This window comes from Phragmites australis, chromosome 4 (assembly GCF_958298935.1).
Source record: "Phragmites australis chromosome 4, lpPhrAust1.1, whole genome shotgun sequence".
In the NCBI taxonomy this organism is placed as follows: Eukaryota; Viridiplantae; Streptophyta; class Magnoliopsida; order Poales; family Poaceae; genus Phragmites; species Phragmites australis.
The window spans coordinates 18,864,754-18,880,069 of record NC_084924.1 but is presented as its reverse complement, the minus strand read 5'-3'; the positions used below and the strand labels follow the sequence as shown (position 1 = coordinate 18,880,069).

Sequence of the window (15,316 nt, the reverse complement as noted above, 5' to 3'; positions counted from 1 at the left end):
TCGTCCTCCATTCCGTCACTGAGCCCTCTCCCTCCGGCCACTGTTCCGTCGCCGTCCACCACCACGGACGTCGTCCGTCACCGCCGACGTCGTCCCGGAGTCCGAGCGCCGCACCTCTTCCAACGCTGAACCCTTGTCCCCTCCTCTGAGTGGCATGCCCTCTCCCTCTGGCCTTTGTTTTGCCCCTATCCGCCACTACCAACGCTGACACCGACATCGACGTCGTCCTAAAGTCTGAGCTCTGCGCCTCCCCTTCCCCACGTTGGAAAGCTATCTTTCTCCCCTCCTCCCCTTCCCTACGCTGGTTCGTTTCATATGTGATGTCACCTAACCAGATTGAGGAAAAGAAACAACAATAAGGTAGAGAATGACATAAGAAAAATTACTAAGGTTGAGTACTCCAGGGTGGCTTGTGCAGAAGTACTCACAACTCTTCCTGGTTCAGTGGTGCGGGCTGCAAGAAACGCAACTATGTTGTCCGTAGTTCCAGTACTAAAAACACAATTCTTGGAAAATTCTTGTGGTCCAATTAACCTTTACATATTTGTAAAGCATTTAATTTGAGACAATGTGGAACCTATTAAAAAGGAAGAAAAGATGTGAAGGAAATGAAGTGAGTGTTTACCATATTGCGAGCACACATCTTCTTTGACTATGGCAATGGGAGCTCCAGGTGCTCTGACATGTGTGAGTATGGCTGTGACATCAACCAGCTAGGATAGGAGTCGATCTCTGGATCATAGCCTACCTACAACAGAACGACGACAGTGTAAATCCTTGGCTACCAATGTCCTCGCACTCTTGAGTAAGCCATTGTGTTTCTCTACTATCTCTCTAGGCACTCTAGCTAGCTAGAGCATGATGACAATAGAATCACCTTGAGAGTGTTGTTGTAATCAGAAATGCCATACTGGCCATGCAAAAGCCAGAGGAGCCTGTTCAACTGGTGCATCAGCACCTCCGAATTGGTGTCGCCACTCGAGCCCTCTGAGCTCCACCATGACACAAGCTTGCACAAAGTGGATGAGCTGGAACACATCGTGTGATTCACAGGAGCAATCGACTCGACGGTGGGAAGTGCACCTGGGAAGCTCTCGTTGTAGAGAAATGGGCCGGCAATGAGCTCTCCATTCTTCCTACTTGCACCAATCCATCGATGTTACACGTTTACCTAGACGATGAGCGAGATGATTTAAAGACGTGAGGATTTCTGAAGACGCGCAAACCTATCGACGATGAGCATGGTTGCCGAGGTCCCCTCTATGGAGATGGAGGAGATGGATGGCTGTTGAGTATCTCTAGTTCATTTCATATGTGAGATTGTGTATGTCTCTTAATTCGGTTCAGATGTGAGATTGTGTATGTCTCTTAGTTCTTTCCATATGTGAGATATGTGATTGCAGCATGTGCAGCCATAGTTTGGGGCAAGGAGCACATAGCAAATACTGACATGGTGTCAAGACTGGCAATGTGCAATAGTTCTGTCATCATTACAATGGATTCATGTGATATAACACCGATCAGCAAATGGAGTACACACAAGTTTCTTTGGCAATTTAACCCATAGAGTATATACGCATGAAACAATTGTCATTATGATATTCAAAGTAGGCAAATAAACAAGCTATTCCTAAAAATTAGACAGTGAATTCACTCGAACATAATGCGAAGGAAACAGATGTTAGCAAAGGGAGATGAGATAAATGGGGGAAATAGCAAGAGATAGCAGCAGCTGGGCCAAATTCCTTCGCCATGCGGTCTAGTAGTGGACTTCGCTTGGGCATGGGTGGTTCAGTTGAACCCCCCCAAAATTTATTTGTTATTTCAAAAAATAAACTGCACTTGACATCGTTGTGAGATTTGCCATATGTGAGATTTGTCATTCGTGACTTGCCAGGGAACATATATGCACTTGTGATCCTAATGGCCATTATAGGTATATATGCCATTGATCAAGCATTGCAATAGAGAGAAGGAAAAGTAATGTTGGAATTAAAAAACAAGCACAATACTCACAGGATCAGACAAAGTACATTGCAAACACCAGTGAAGAACCATATTGGAACAAGTATATGATACAAGCTATAAAGAACATAGTATTTAAATTGAACAGTATTCTATTTGTTCAAGTACAGTTTACCTGTCTGATGATTTAATGTATTATACAAAAAGTTTAAAACACATACCTTGATTCTTTTTCTTTCCTCTAAAATAATATTACTCATTGCAATTTGATCTTTATTGCATCTTGCTTCACAATGGCATATTGGAACAAGAAATTTCATTGAAGAACCATTGCATACTTGTCAGTTTTTTCTAGGTAACAATAATCTAGTGGTTGAGTAAGTATCATAAGGTAGAAGAGGATAGTTACCCCTAAGAAACCAGAAGCAAGTAGGAGGTTGGATAAGAGCCCAAGCCCGCTCGCAATAGAGGGCACCCCGGTACAGAGGATGCTTGCAATAGAGGCCTCTGCGGCACAGATGCCGCTCGCAATAGAGGGTGCCCCGGTACAGAGGGTGCTTGCAATAGAGGCCTTATCGACACTGAGACTGCTCCTAATAGAGGACACCTCGGTATAGAGGACGCTCGTAATAGAGTCCTCCCCGACACAGAGGCCGCTCTCAATAGAAGGCGCACCAGCACATGATGGGGCGGATGCAAGCATGAGGTTGGATAGAAGCCCAAGCCTTCACCAATCATTCTCCTCTGATAGCAGCGAAATCTCAGGCTCGTATCACAGCCTGAGCCCTGTTTCGTGCGATCAGGAGAGCCGATGTTGGGAAAGTGACAACGACTACGATCCTACCGAAGAGGTATTTGGCTAAATCAATGCATTTTATACTTCTTAAATGGAGGAATATTTTATACTTCTTAAATGTCAACTCTCCTTTTTTTGTCTCTAGAGGGTGAGGGTGCAAAGATCTTCGTGTCAATCATCTACGCCATAACCTTCCACACCACATCCTTCCACTCCCTCTGTGCCAAAAACTTCGGGTCCCTCTAGGGGTATGCTGAAATGAACACAGGGCGAGCGAAGTAGAGATAAGTTGTCATCCGACACTTATACAATAATGCAAGTCGGTGTTGAAGGGGAGCCTATTGTACCTCGTAAGGCATGTGCCAAATTCCGCAACAGTTGCGGTCATTTCAAGGAGTATGTCCCAATCACAATAATAGATTGGCGGTTGCTACTGGATGAGACAAAGGAGTTCCTGTGGGCAACATTGCAGAGAACCATCTGATTCCCCTCAGAAACAGAGGAAGCCACCGAACAGAACACATTGAAAACTATGGGAAAGACCTTTCGGGGCTGGAATAGTGAGCTGAATAAGGACTTCGTGAAGGACTTGGTACCCTTTAATAAATATGGAAAGATTACACCAGACCAATGGGCGGAGTTTGTGAGGCAGAAGACCAAACCTGAGGCCATCAAACTGGGTGAATCGTTCAAGCACCTTGCGAAGAAGAACAAGTACCACCATCACCTTGGCTCGTCTGGGTACGCCCCTAAGATTTCTGAATAGAGGAGGCAAGAAGAAAAGGTTGCCCGGGCTGGGAAACCCAACCCTATGAAAAATTGTGACGAGTGAAATAGGTACTAGGTCTACGCTCGGTTAGAACAAACCGAGTCTGGGGACTTAGCCTTCAAAAGCCCCGATACCATGGAAGTAACCCAGTCCATTAAAGGGATTGCTAACGAAATGTCTCTAGAGCCTGATAGGGAGAATGATCTTCTTACCAAGGCCATAGGGAACAAGGAACACCTGGGTTGTACTCGAGGCATCAGATGAAAAGTGGGCTAGAAGCATGGGTTCCTAGACACCGCAAGCCAGCATGAGACCCGTAATAGATATAAGAAGACCCTAGCAGAAGAGATACAAGAACATGTTAAGGTCTGGTTCGTGAAAATGTGGAATGATAAGGAGAAGGAAAGGGAGGCATTAATGATGATAGAGTAACCAACCAACCCAGGCTTTCAGTGCAACATCGGATCCATTCTGGTTGATAACCAGAGATATCCTGTGGATGATATCACATAGGCTGCCCCTTGCATGCTACATGTTCCGGTCGGTAAGGGAGACTTCACTATCGAGGCTGCCATGGGCCAGGCAATTTCAGGCCGCGTGTTTCACAAACAAGACATTCCAGCCGGTTAAGCCGAGCTACAAGTGGACTCGGTACAACCATTTTTTATGAAGTACAAGCTAGACATCAGCACACTTGAGAGTATCAAGATTTTCTATGAGGCTATTGCCAACTATTGTCACACCCAGTTTTAAGGACAAAACCAGATGTGGCTTATGTGTGCCCAAGATGTTCAACACACATAAGGACGTCACAGGTGAAGTAATAAAAGCAATACTTTTATAGAATAAACGTTAAACTCTTACAACAATTGACATATATTATTTTCTATGAAAATATCTGCAGTAGAACAGAAGCACTGGTGCCCAAAAACACTACAGGCAACAGACCGGGAGACATGCGCCTAGAACTTCACAACCTCATCTTGATAGTCTTCACATCTTCACTCACTGAGCAGCAACACACATGTCGCATGACATAAGGAAAAATGGCAAGTGTGAGCACATGACGCGCTAAGCAAGTGTGAGAAAGATAATGATATGCACGCTTATATCAGGAATAGGCTAACACATGGTATATTTGTGTAAATACGAGTAATGAAAATATATTTAGACTCAACAAGCATTAAACAATTATTAAGTGAATATAATCCATACAGTCCAACATCCAGCATATAAGGCTCCCCACCTTGCGTACCATAACCGTCTAGTACTCCCTGTACTATAACCAAAACCACAACCAAATCCATAACCACAACCCATAATCACAACCCACTAATCATGTGAGGATCCAAGTCTCTCATAACCATGACCACGGCTGTTATAACAGTTTTTATATTCTGCAGAGGTTGTCTAGCTTTCCCCACGAGTCGTGATTTCTATGTTGCCGTGCTAGCTAGACACTTAATACACGCCAGTGGTGTGTCGCTCGGAAAGTCACTTCAAAGCCGTTACAAAGTTTCATCCAGTATGTGCATGCCTGCTAGGTTTCACCGCCGTCAAAGTGGCATTCACACCACCCAGAATCCCCCTTTTGCGCCTTGTAGCTCCAGAAAGGTTTCACTCTTCCCTTCCACTATAAATCTCATACCACTAACCAAATGGTTCCGGCCTTAGCCGTCCCCACACAACCACTCTTTCGTTTGCAACGCACAAACCTGGAATCCACTAATTAATAGGGCAGGCCTGTTCCATACCAGGTCTCGTGGTTGGTACGATATTTCTTGGGTTGTCGCTCCACGAACCGGTCCTTAGTTAGGTTCCTTGAGCAAACACTAAACCAACATCATAAAATGACCACTATCACCAACATTCCTATGCTCAAGGCCTAAGGTTCCATGTTGCTAGACCATTAACAAATTAACTACAAATTTTGCATATGTTCATTAGTCAAGATTATGAAACTTCTCAATATCCTAAAAGCATGGCTAAACAATCTACTCACGAAAGATACCTAACGATAAACCATCTAGGTTCCAAGGGATGATAAGGAAAAATCTAGGGAAAACCCAAACATAGGTGACTACCCATCATATTGACACAAACTACATGCAATTTTGGAAAACAAAATAGTTTAAATCATAGGTTCAAAATTATCAATGACACTTTCCTTTTACCCAATGCTGCTCAGTGTTGTCGAAATCTTGGTCTTGAAGTCCCTCGAACTGCTCCGGAATGTTATCGACTAATCGCGAGAACTACCGACAAACAACACAAAGGAAAACACTAAGAACAACATACCAAATCTCATCAAAACACTTTAAAAATACTATGGTTGGATAGGGATGATTTTAGAAACATTTATATGCAAGAATCGCCTAAATCGGAGTTAAGATGAAAAGATAATGAGCTTTCGGGAGATGGATTAGACCGAAAAGAAAGACTAGTTTACTGGAGTTATCTTCCTATGGGAAAATGGTTTTATTGCACAATCACTACGCCAGGGTTGACAACATCATTGTGCAGGATTCAAGAAGTGTAGGGCAGACCAGACTTCGCTGACTAGGCTAGGGAGAATGATCTGGTGCTGACTTGGCATGCTATGCAAGCACCCTCTTGGGTTAAAGAAGGGATACACTGAGGTCTAGTCTCAACCACCTAGGATGGATTAAAAAAGCTGAAGGTTGTGCTTCTAGGTTAAGGATACTACTGGTGACTCTATGTAGCGGTGGTGGTTCGGGTTTCGTCGAAAACAGCGATCGGGCGTGTGGCCACTGACATCAATGTCTGGCTTCGATGGTGTTTCAGTTAAATGAGGGAATCATAGTGTAGAACGTGAAAAGACTAACTCAATGATATGGTTGGTTTTGGAAAGGGTCATCCGAAGTAGCGGCAAAACAACGATGATTGCTGCTAGGTTTGGTGGTGACCGTGAACAGATGTAGGAACGAAGACGCTCACGTTCCTAGAGATTAGCTATAAAATTTGAGAAACTATTTGAATAGAGATGTTCATATATCCTGGTAACGCAATGCTACATCATAGTTTTGGGTACATCATCCACTGAGAAGAAGAACAATCAGCAGAGATGAGACGGGTGATGGCTGCGACGTGCTGTGGTTGGCAATGGCGTCCTGGTTGTGTCGCTACACAAACGTGGATGGGCTCCTTGGGTCACATAGAAGACTCTATGGGACATGCCGTGATGCAGTTAGTGCATCTGTACGGCTTTCGGATTGACAGGGAATGCGAATGCAAATCTGGTGCGCGCGTAGAATGCGTTCAGAAACCGGACAGTGGGTATGTTAACCTTAATTTTGATGGTTTGGCTGCTCTACTAGCTGACCTGGTTGGTGAGGGTGTAGGGAATATCATGGGACATGCACCGGTGAAAGGGCTTGGTGATTTGACCGATGATCGGTCAGGAATATTGATGCCAATCGGCTACAGCGTAGCTGTCCGCGATGGCGACGACCATGGCGTCGTAGATCGGGCTTTGGCCGAGGCTAGAGCTTGGCTAGGGACTTAGTATGATGCTAAAAAAGTAGTAAGGGATGAGAAGAAGGGGTCCTCACCTTGCTTTGATGGTCAAGGAAGGAGGATTCATGGAGCAGATGACGAGGTAGCGCATCACGAGCGGCGGAGATGGCGGCTCCAGTGAACGGTGGCGCACGGATAGGGTAGCAGCAACTTCTCGGGTTTGGTGGTGTGGAATAGGGGTAGGAGAGGGCATGCAACTCATATTTATAGGTCTAGGGGTGGCTGGTTGAGGTGGAGTCCAAGCCGAACATGAACCAAATTCGAGTTCGAGTCGGTTACGGTTTCCTTTTTAGCAGCTCTCTATTCTGAAAATGATATCTCCATCGTCCGGACTTTAAATTGGACATTTCTTAAATCTAAATTATAGTACTTGAAAACAACTACAACTTTGGTATTCATTGGAACTTCTGAAAACGCCATCTTGATTTTCAAAAATGCACCACAAGATAAACTGTTTGAACTCGGACTTATCGGTGCAGCACTGATTTCGGGGGCCATAACTCCTAGCTCCATTATCTTAAAGAGGACTTCCATAGGTTCAAATCGAAGCTCTCGACGAGACCTAAAACTTTGATATTGTCATTATTTGTATTTGAGGCCGTTTTGAATTCCGAAACTTCATGGAAAGATGAGGCTGTCTAGGACTCCGTGAAAATTTATAGACTTCGTGGATCCCTTGTTGTGCCATCTATAAGACTTGTCTAAAGGTTTGGACTTGAGCAAGATTGAGCCCAAAGATAATTTAGGTATATCTAGGGTTTAGAAAAGAAACTTTTGTAGAGAAATTTGAATAGGGTTTGAATTTGAATTGAGCTTAGAGTGAATTTAAGAGAAACGAAAAATGAGGTTGAACAAAAATAGGTGTAGATAAGGAATATGAATTTGGATTTGGGTAGAATTTGAGAGAGAGGAGAGATTGACTTCAAACAAGGATTTACATAAGGTTTGAATTGAACTAGAGAAGGATCAGGTATGATCAAGGATTGAATAGATGATGAATTCAAGGATTTTGAATTCCAACCATTAAGATCCTTAAGTTATTCACTACTGAGTTTTGTAAAAATATTTTCAAAATCTTTTTCACTCAAAACACCAAAGAGAAAGAAAAGAAAAAAGAACTCTAATTCATTTACCTGGCTCCTAACACAACTCAGCATGCAATGCATAGAAAATAATAACTTATATTGATTGATTGATTAAGAAAATAAGTTTTAAACCTATACTACTGTTGAAGCTATTCAATAATCTTGAATTTTTTTAAAAAGTTGTAAATTCTGAAAATCAGGGTGTTACAAATCTACCCTCCTTAAAGGAATCTCATCCTCGAGATTCAGGCAGATCGGAAAAGAGACAAGAGAACTTGGTCTTCAAAAATTTCTTCTTGCTTTCCAAATTGTTTTTTTTTCTTCTGGGTGGTGACCTCATTGTGCTAACATGCTCTGATCACTTTTGCTGGCTAGCTGTTTCCAATGGTCTTTGGGTTCCCAAATCAAGAGATTGGGTAGAAAGTCTACCCCCTTAAAAAAGAGCAGACTTCTTTGACATGAATTCCCAGTTCTTGAGAAGTAGATAGGCATGTAGCCTTTGATATAGAATATATCTCTCTTTTTTGTGCCTATTGAGCTTCTGTGAGATTGATGGGATTTCGTCGATCTTCGCTATCTTGAGTCTGAATGTTGGACTGAGATCTTCATATGAGATTTGGGGTTGATCCAGTTCCATGCGGGGTGCTTCATGGGACATCTTTTGTCCCAGCGCGTAGGTTCTCCAGAGTGGACACACACCTTCTTATCGTTAGGTACAAGGATCCTTAGGGGACATCTATTGGCATAGTGTCTTTCTTCTTCACAGCAAAAACACACCTTCCTTGTAGGCATACTCTGCAATTTTTCTCTCGACCTGTGAAACTTTCTAGTTGACAGAACAAAGTGCTTGTTGAGGAGTGGAACGTAATCGAGAATTGTTGTTTGCTTGATGGTCTTCAAAGGCTTTTCTTCCTCTTCTTGTTGTTGCCTTGCTTTTTATGCTCGTCTTCTGCAGCTAGAGCTTCAACGATCTGTAGCAGACTTTCCATATTCTAAACCATGTTTTGAAAGATTTGAGTCCGCGTCCCCAAAATTGTTCCTCGTTGAATTGAGGTGGCATCTACTGGATGTTGTTGTTATTGTTGTTGGTACCTTTACCAAGCTGATCTTTTTTGTGTTCACCATCTGATCGGGATTGAGGCAGAAGGTATGGCAAGAATAGAAGGGACTAGAAGGAGAACGTCGCTGTTAGCAGATGTGAAAGCATCACACAACGCATTCTAGCACTCAAATAGAAAATCCAAATCAGACAAGACACTCAACACAAACACACACTACCAACATCACTCTAATGTTTCCGAAGAACAAGGGGAAATCCTCCTATGTCTCGAAATACTAAAACCGGGAGCAGCGCGGAGGTAGATCTTCATGTCTTCAGTGTTGTGGAAGATGAATCTTCCTTATCGTGATGGATCTTCATCTTTATCATATAAATCTTCACGCAAGGTAGGAGCACTAAGAGAGATCTTCAAGTGCATCCTCCTCGAACATAGTAACTGCGATGGTTCAACAACTAATAGTTTGAAAAGGGGAGTGTTGGAAATTCAAGTTTTCGAATATATTGAAATAGGTAAGTAGAGAGAGAAATTGAGATGTCAGAAAAGCATGGGGATGGGTTTTTTAAAATAAGCTTTTAAAATATGACCTTATGGTATGATCATTCTATCTAGGCTTGCGTCCTACAGTCAGTATAGCTCTGATACCACCTCTGTCACACCCAGTTTTAATGGATAAAACAAGATGCGGCTTATGTGTGCCCAAAATATTCAACACACATAAGTACATCACAGGTGAAGTAACAAAAGCAATATTTTTATAGAATAAACGTAAAACTCTTACAGCAATTGACATATATTATCTTCTATGAAGATATCTACAGTGGAACAGAAGCACTGGTGCCCAATAACACCGCAGGCAGCCGACCGAGAGACACGCGCCTAGAACGTCACAACCTCGTATTGATAGTCTTCAACATCTTTACTCATTGAGCAACAGCACACATGTCATATGGCATAGGGAAAAATAGCAAGTGTGAGCACATGACGCGCTCAACAAGTGTGGGAAAGATAATAATATGCAGGCTTATATCAAGAATAGGCTAACACATGGTATATTTACGTAAATACGAGTAATGAAAATATATTTGGACTCAAAAACATTAAACAATTATTAAGTGAATGTAACCTATACAGTCCAACATCCAGCATATAAAGCTCCCCACCTTGCATACCATAATCGTCTAGTACTCCCTGTACTATAACCAAAACCACAACCAAATCCATAACCACAACCCATAATCACAACCCACTAATCATGTGAGGATCCAAGTCTCTCATAACCATGACCAGGGCTGTTATAACAGTTTTTACATTCTGCAGAGGTTGTCTAACTTTCCCCACGAGTCGTGATTTCTCTGTTGCCGTGCTAGCTAGACACTTAATACACGCCAGTGGTGTGTCGCTCGGAAAGTCACTTCAAAGCCGTTACAAAGTTTCATCCAGTATGTGCATGCCTGCTAGGTTTCACCGCCGTCAAAGTGGCATTCACACCACCCAGAAGCCCCCTTTTGCGCCTTGTAGCTCCAGAAAGGTTTCACTCTTCCCTTCCACTATAAATCCCATACCACTAACCAAGTGGTTCCGGCCTTAGCCGTCCCCACACAACCACTCTTCCGTTTGTAACGCACAAACCTGGAATCCACTAATTAATAGGGCAGGTCTATCCCATACCAGGTCTCGTGGTTGATACGATATTTCTTGGGTTGTTGCTCCACGAACTGGTCCTTAGTTAGGTTACTTGAGTAAACACTAAACCAACATCATAACATGACCACTATCACCAACATTCCTATGCTCAAGGCCTAAGGTTCCATGTTGCTAGACCATTAACACATTAACCATCAATGTTGCATATGTTCATTAGTCAAGATTATGAAACTTCCCAATATCTCAAAAGAATAGCTAAGCAATCTACCCACCAAAGATACCTAACCATAAACCATCTAGGGTCAAAAGGATGATAAAAGAAAATCTATGGAAAATCCTAACATAGGTGACTACCCATCATATTGACACACACTGCATGAAATTTTGTAAAACAAAATAGTTTAAATCATAGGTTCAAGATGAATAAAGACACTTGCCTTTTCCCCAATGCTGCTTAGTGTTGTCGAAATCTTGGTCTTGAAGTCCCTCGAACTGCTCTGGAACATTATCGACTAATCGCGAGAACTACTAACAAACAACACAAAAGAAAACACTAAGAACAACATACCAAACATCATCAAAACACTTTAAAAATACTATGGTTGGATAGGGATGATTTTAGAAACATTTATAAGCAAGAATCGCCTAAATTGGAGTTAAGATGAAAAGAGAATAAGCTTTCGGGAGCTGGATTAGACTAAAAAAAAAAGACTAGTTTACTGGAATTATCTTCCTGTGGAAAAATAGTTTTATTGCACAATCATTGTGCCAGGCTTGACAACATCATTGTGCAAGATTCAAGAAGTGTAGGGCAGACTAGACTTCGCTGACTACGCTAAGAAGAATGATTTGGTGTTGACTTGGCATGCTATGCAGGCACCCTCTTGGGTTAAAGAAGGGATACGCTGAGGTCTAGTCTCAACCACCTATGATGGATTAAAAAGGCCAAAGGTTGCACTTCTAGGTTAAGGATACTACTGGTGACTCTATGTAGCGGTGGTGGTTCGGGTTTCATCGGAGACAGCGATCAGGCGCGTGGCCACTGACATCAATGTCGGGCTTTGATGGTGTTTCGGTGAAACGAGGGAAACATACCGTAGAACATGAAAAGACTAACTCAATTTTATGGTTGGTTTGGGAAAGGGTCGTTCGAAGTAGCAGCAAAACAACGATGACGGCCGCTAGGTTTGGTGGTGACCATGAGCAAATGCAGGAACGAAGATGCTCATATATCCCGGGAACACAATGCTACATCATAGTTTTGGGTAGATCATCCACTGAGAGGAAGAACGATTAGCAGAGATGAGACGGGTGATGGCTGCGACGTGCTGTGGTTGGCAATGGCATCCTGGTTGTGTCGTTACACAAACGTGGATGGGATCCTAGGGTCACGTAGAAGACTCCATGGGACACACCGTGACGTGGTTGGTGCATCCATACGACTTTCGGATTGACAGGGAATGTAAATGCAAATCCGGTGCTTGCGCAGAACGCGTCCAGAAACTGGACAGCAGGTATGTCGACCTTGATTTCGATGGTTTGGCTGCTCTATTGGCCGACCTAGTTGGTGAGGGCATGGGGAACGTCATGGGTCATGCACCGGTGAAAGGGCTTGGTTATTTGACCTCTGGTCGGTTGGGAACGTCGATGCCAATCGGCTACAGCGTAACTGTCCGCAATGGCGATGACCGTGGCGGCGTATATCGGGCTTTGTTCGAGGCTAGGGCTTGACTAGGGACTTAGTATGATGCTAAAATAGTATTAAGAGAGGAGAATAAGGGTTCCTCACCTTGCTTTGATGGTCAAGGAAGGAGGATTCATGGAGAAGACGATGAGGTAGCGCATCACGAGCGGCGGCGATGGTGGCTCCAGGGAACGGCGGCGCACGGACAAGGCAGCAGCGACTTCTAGGATTTGATGGCATGGAGTAAAAGAGGGCCTGCTACTCATATTTATTGGGCTAGGGGCGGCTGGTTGAGGTTGAGTCCGAGCTGAACACGAATCGGATTTGAGTTCGAGTCAGTTACGGTATCCTTTTTTGCAGCTCTCTATTCTAAGGATGATATCTCCATTGTCCGGACTCCAAATTGGACGTTTCTTGACTCTAAATTATAGTACTCTTGAAAACATCTAAAACTTTGGTATTCATTGGAACTTCTGAAAATGCCATCTTGATTTCCAAAGATGGACCACAAGATAAACTGTTTGAACTCAAACTTATCTGAGCAGCACTGATTTCAGGGATCATGACTCCTAGCTCCATTATCCAAAAGAGGACTTCCATAGTTTCAAATCAAAGCTCTCGACGAGACCTATAACTTTGGTATTGTCAATATTTGCATTTGAGACCGTTTTGAACTCCAAAACTTCATGGAGAGATGAGGTTGTCTAGGACTCCGCGAAAATTTATAGATTTCGTGGATCCCTTATTGGGCCATCTAGAAGACTTGTCTAAGGGTTTGGACTTGAGCAAGAATGAGCCTAAAGATACTTTAGGTATATCTAGGGTTTAGAAAAGAAACTTTTGCAGAGAAATTTGAATAGGGTTTGAATTTGAATTGAGCTTGGAGTGAATGTAAGAGAAACAAAAAATGAGGTTGAACAAATATAGGAGTAGATAAGGAATATGAATTTGGATATGGGTAGAATTTGAAAGAGAGGAGAGATTGGCTTTAAACAAGGATTTGGATAAGGTTTGAATTGAACTAGAGAATGATCTGGTATGATCAAGGATTTAATAGATGATGAATTCAAGGATTTTGAATTCCAACCATTAAGATCCTTAACTTATTCACTACCGAGTTTTGTAGAAACCTTTTCAAAATCTTTTTCATTCAAAACACCAAAGAGAAAGAAAAGGAAAATGAACTCTAATGCATTTACCTGGCTCCTAACAAAACTCAGCATACAATGCACACAAAATAATAACCTACATTGATTGATTGATTAAGAAAATAGGTTTTAAACCTATACTATTGTTGAAGCTATTCAATAATCTTGGAAAATTTTAAAAAGTTATAAATTCTGAAAATCAGGGTGTTAGAACTACATTCTATGGCCCAGAAGGGATATCATCTTCAGTCGTCAGAAGTCACAATCGCTAGCATCACGGCTACCCCCGCGCCCAGTATGTCTGCCTCAGGCATGTCCACCCCAGAGCTAAGCCTCTCCACCTCAAGCACCTCTACCCAAGAGCCAAGCCTCTCCGCCTTAGGCACCTTTGCCCCCACGCCCATTATCTCCGCCTCAGGCATCTTCGCATCGTGCATCACCGTCTGTGACTTCAGAACCTCCGCCTCCAGTGTCTGCAGTTTTGGAATCAGCCTCTAGCGTCTACGCCTTTGGCACCTTCCCCTGAGCATCGGAGAGTGCCTATCATGGTTACCCCATATGAAAAGACTCTAATATCTCCAGTGAAGAGGTGGCTTCTATCTTCCAAAGCAAAGGCATCATCCGCTCCGGAATCTCCAGCGAAAGGCGATCTTGCGAAAGAGACTAGTAAAACATTAAGTACCCATCAGTTGGATTTCTTGCATACACCGAATGTTCCTGAAAAATATGAGAATGACAAGCCATTTCTGCCATTGTTTCAACTCCAAGAAAGTCCATAGGAGATGAGGAGATTCCACAAATGGTACATGAGAGCATGTCATGCAGGATTATCCATAATCACTGCTTCTGTCCCCGCTAACATTTTTCTAAGTAGAGACTCCTATCTCATAGTGGATTTTAAGGACATGCACGCTTTGTTCCACCGCGACAAACTCAACATCAATCTCATAAGCGTGTGGTGACTGTAAGTGCATACAATCTACCCCTATGTTCATATATCTACCAATATACGCTATAGAAGCTAATGACTAGTGACTTATTTTGTAGAATGCAATTTAACGATGCAGAAAAGTTAAGGTTACCGGTCGGTTTCATTAATCTGCAATAAATTTCTTAGCCCAACTTGGTCAGATTCATTAAGGGGAAGAGTAACAAGGAGAAAGCAATGGTCATAAGAGAAATGATCAAACCACACAATCTTGAAATGTCAACCTACGTAGAAAGAGCTATGCTAGAAATGCAAGACAAGGACTACATCACGACTCCCTACAACTTTAAGTGTGATACGTCAAGAACCTAACATAAAGACTCATGTAGCAATCACTTTATTTGTATAATGCTAATGCCGAAGTCGAGCAGACTCGTAGTCCTTGACTCGGCCGATCTCCCCCAAAAATCTTACCAAGATCTCATCGGTGTTATACAGAGGTAAAGAAAATCCCTATACAGAAAATTCTTATAAATCATTTATGAATTGATAATTACTTATTGGCATTCGAATAGGGCCTACAAGTGATACATAACGAAAGGTGGGATACACGATACGGCCAAGCCGGATGCGATGACGGTTCGTACACACTTTTCGGTAAAAACATACTTCTAATGCTTATATCTCACTATTTATGAC

General features: G+C 42.7%; 1 pseudogene; it reads right to left on the bottom strand.

The window, feature by feature from the left end:
* Positions 1-323: 323 nt before the first annotated feature.
* LOC133914654 (D-ribulose kinase-like) lies at positions 324-14,111 on the bottom strand (annotated as a pseudogene).
* Positions 14,112-15,316: the final 1,205 nt, after the last annotated feature.